The sequence below is a fragment of the Mus pahari genome, unplaced genomic scaffold (genome assembly GCF_900095145.1).
Source record: "Mus pahari unplaced genomic scaffold, PAHARI_EIJ_v1.1 scaffold_11136_1, whole genome shotgun sequence".
NCBI classification, from domain to species: domain Eukaryota; kingdom Metazoa; phylum Chordata; class Mammalia; order Rodentia; family Muridae; genus Mus; species Mus pahari.
Window position 1 is genome coordinate 1 of NW_018393362.1, and position 4,072 is coordinate 4,072.

Consider the following 4,072-nt stretch of genomic DNA (forward strand, 5'->3'; position numbering starts at 1 on the left):
CTATTTTGAGAATTTCTTTATCAAAGGAATTGATCTAAATCTCTTCACCTTAGCCTCAGGCAGACTCTTCAGGCAAGGGCAAAGAGCAACCACATTCTTCACCAAAATATCACAGGAACAGTCTCTTGGTCACACATGAAAATTCTCTGAAACCTCTAGAGCCAGGTTTATACATGTCAAATCACTCTTGGCTAAAGTGTCTTCCATATTTCTTTACTAGGATGAGCCAATGAACCCCACTTAAGCATTCCACCACTTTCCAAATCCAAAGTCCCCAAATCCAAACAAATGCATGGTCAGGCCTATCACAGCAATAACCAGAGTCCCTGGTTCCAACTTCTTTCTTAGTTAGGGCTTTACTGTTGAGAACAGAAACCATGACCAAAAACTCTTATAAGGATGACATCTAATTGGGGTTGGCTTACAGGTTCAGAGGTTCAGTTCATTATCATCAAGGCAGGAGTACGGGAGCACACAGACAGACATGGTACAGGAACTGAGAGTTCCTCCTTCTGTTCAGAAGGCAGCTAGCAGAAAACTGGCTTCCAGGCATCTACTAAGAGGACATTAAGGCCTACACCCACAGTGACTCACCTATTCCAATGAGGGTAAATCTTCTAATAGTGCTACTCGGTGGGCCAAGCATATACAAACCATCACACATGTCTTTGGCATCTTTGTAAACTTGTTGCTGTTTCTGTGGAAGCTGTCTTTGGTTCTCTGATTCTGTATAGCTTTGATGTACTTTATAGTAAATTGTGTAGGTACTACATAGTTTTTGCTATGATGACTAAGTAGAATGATTTAAATTACTTATTCTGGTAGCTCCTACATTGTTTATTTTGCTCAGTATTTCTTTGGGTAGCCAAAGTCTTTTATGCTTCTGTGGGATATATTTTTTTTCCTGTGGTTTGGTTTTTCTACTTCTGTGAAGAAAGTCATTGCAATTTTGATGGATACTGCACTGAATCTGTATATCATTTTTGTTATACATAATATTAATTATGTGTATTATACAAATGGCCATTACCTCTTATAGTGTCTTCTTCCATTTCCATAAATGTTTTAACATTTCCGTTTTTTCTCAGCATGTTGGTTTTTGGTATACTGGAAATTAGTAATTATATTTTGACTCTGAATCCTGACACCTTGATCAAATCTTTGTCAGTTCTGGGAAGTTTCTGGTGTAGTCTTTTATCTTATATAAACAGGAGTACTTTAACCTTTTCCTTCCCTGCTTGTAACTATATTATTTCTCTTGTTTGAGACTTCAATATTGTACTGGCTAGTTTTGTGTCAACTTGATACAGCTGGAGTTATCACAGAGAAANGAGTTTCAGTTGGGGAAATGCCTCCACAAGATCCAGCTTTAAGGCATTTTCTCAATTAGTGATCAAGCCAGGGGGGAGGTCCTCTTGTGGGTGGTGCTATCTCTGGGCTGATAGTCTTGGGTTCTATAGGAGAGCAGGCTGAACAAGCCAGTGGAAGTAAGCCAGTAAAGAACATCCCTCTATGGCTTCTGCATCAGCTCCTGCTTCCTGACCTGCTTGAGATCCAGTCCTGACTTCCTTGGTGATGAACAGCAATGTGGAATTGTAAGCTGAATAAAACCTTCCCTCCCTAACCTGCTTCTCGGTCATGATATTTGTTCAGAAACAGAATCCCTGACTCTGACCAATATAGTCATATTGAATCAGATTGGAGAAAGTGCATACCCTTGTCTCTTTCTGTTGTACCTGGCTACTAAAGCTGTAGTCTATCATGTCCACACTGCTTTCCTGAGGTTGGCAAAAAATTGTAGGACTTCTTTTCCTTAGTGGGGCTTCCTCTTGTCCACCTGATCTCTGGAATGCCTCTCCATGGAATGAGATATCTCCAGAACTTTAAACCTCAGCCAATGAAACTTCACCTTAAGAAGACCCGCTTCTCATTTTTCAAGGTTTTTATAGCCCATGGTGCATCCCGAATAATGTGTTTGGGCACAAGCTGTTTCATATCCTCTAAGAGAGCTGTTTTGTAAAACAGCTGTAATACTGAAGAGCTTATCATCGAAATCTTTTGAGAACTCCTTCCCCATGCTTTCACTGCTGGACCTGGACCCACCCCTTCTGGACTTAGACTCATTCTTTCTTTTCCTGACCAGTGTTTCTGGGCTCAGACACCTCAGATAAGACTCAGACCTCTGAACAGGGCTCCACTCCATCCTTCCCCACTTGCTGTGCAGCAGCGCCTGGACATCCCAAGGGAAGGAGTGAAAAACCTTCTTGATTTACTGGAAAGGTTTTGAAGTTTTCTTCATTTACCATAAAATTTGTTATAGTTTGTGTGGGTGGAGGAGCACCCTTATAGAGGCAAAGGGGAGGGGTATGGGATGGGGGTTTTTCAGGGGAAACTTAGAAAGGGGGAAACATTTGAAATGTACATAAATAAAATAACCAATAGAAAAAGAAAGAAAGGAAGAAAGAAAAAATTAAGAATGAAAGAAAGGAAATAAGAAAACATAGAGCCCACAATCAATGACAAACTTCCTGTAGCAAGGCCATACCTCTCTGTCCTCCTGAAGAAGCCACTAACTGGAGACCAAGAATTCAAAGCTATGAGCTTACAGGGGCTGTTCTCATTCAATCCACAACACTGATGTTGATTGAATGATCTTTTCCTATTCGTGTTTAATATTTTTAGTTCTTTGAATATTCTGAATACTAATCCTCCACGTGATGAACTTCTGGACAAACCTTTCTTCCATCAGTGTCTCAAAAGTTTCATGTTCCTTTTTTTTCTTTTTCTTTTTTCTTTGTGGAATATTTTAATATGATGCTATGCCATTTTCCAATTTCAGCATTTGATTGGTGCAGCCAAGGAGACTGGAAGCCTAAGGTTTGATTTGGTTCCTATGGGGAAAGGAAAACAGAAAAGAAGACATTGAAATTAGGTGTTAAGGAGTTAAAAAGGGGTTCAGCAGTTGAGACTCTCTTCCAGATGACATAATTTCAACTGGGAGCACATACATGGCAGCTCATACCTTTGTATAACTCCAGTTCTAGGGGATCTGGTCCCTCACAATGACATACATACAGCCAAACATCATATACATAAAATAAAAATAAATAATATTTTTTAAAAGGGGTTAAAATAAGGGGAATATACAAGACAAAGAAAAATTTGCATAAGTAAGAATTCATCTCTAAATATTTTGATGGACTGGTCTGATTAAAAGTTTATATAGAAAGATGTTAAGCCTTCCAAAATAGGACAGGAAAGAGAGAAATAAAAATAAGCAAGTTAAAAGAAAACAGGGTTGTGATCTTTTAAGATCAGTCATAGGGGCAGCTGTGGAAGATTTTGACTCTGTGCACATTGATTCACTTTGGGACCACTTAACTCTGTTTTAGTTGATGAAAGCAAATTTGTTAATATTTGGTTTCCTCTCTCCTTTTAGGTGGTACTAGTTTAGCAACCACAAGGTATGGTGTGTGTGCAGAGACAGCTGTAACTAGCCGTTCATGAATAGGTACAGTAGACAAGTTTCCCGTGGCTGGTCCTAGCCTCTCCCACATTTAGATGTATGTTGGTGGTTGGAAATTGCCTATTGGAGTGCAGTTCTCTGCACCATAGAAGACTGCACTGTGTTTCTGACTTTCCACACCATAGCTCCTACTTGTATTTCCTGGCAATGACTAAACCCTTCGCTCTACTTGCTAACTTCTGTAATTGATGGCCCCAAACTGGAAACATTGTTATATCTCATATGACTATACTTAGTCTCCCTCTGTGTCCATATATTTGACTCAACATCTTTCCCTTGGAGTTAACTTCAGACAAGCACTCCATAGAGTATAGTAAGATCTGAGACTTCTCAGAGATATGACCATGTAGGGAACTTGTTTTTCCCAAGCTCAGGAATCTGTCCAAATGGATTGCCACAACTACACAGAGATGGAAGGAATAGTAGAGAACTTTCCAAGTGCCATTACACTATACAGGCTACAGGACCCTTGGCTGGTCACAATGCAACTTTGGTTGGCACTCAGAAAAATGTTAATTTTCCTTTTCAACTCTCTCCTTTCTCTTT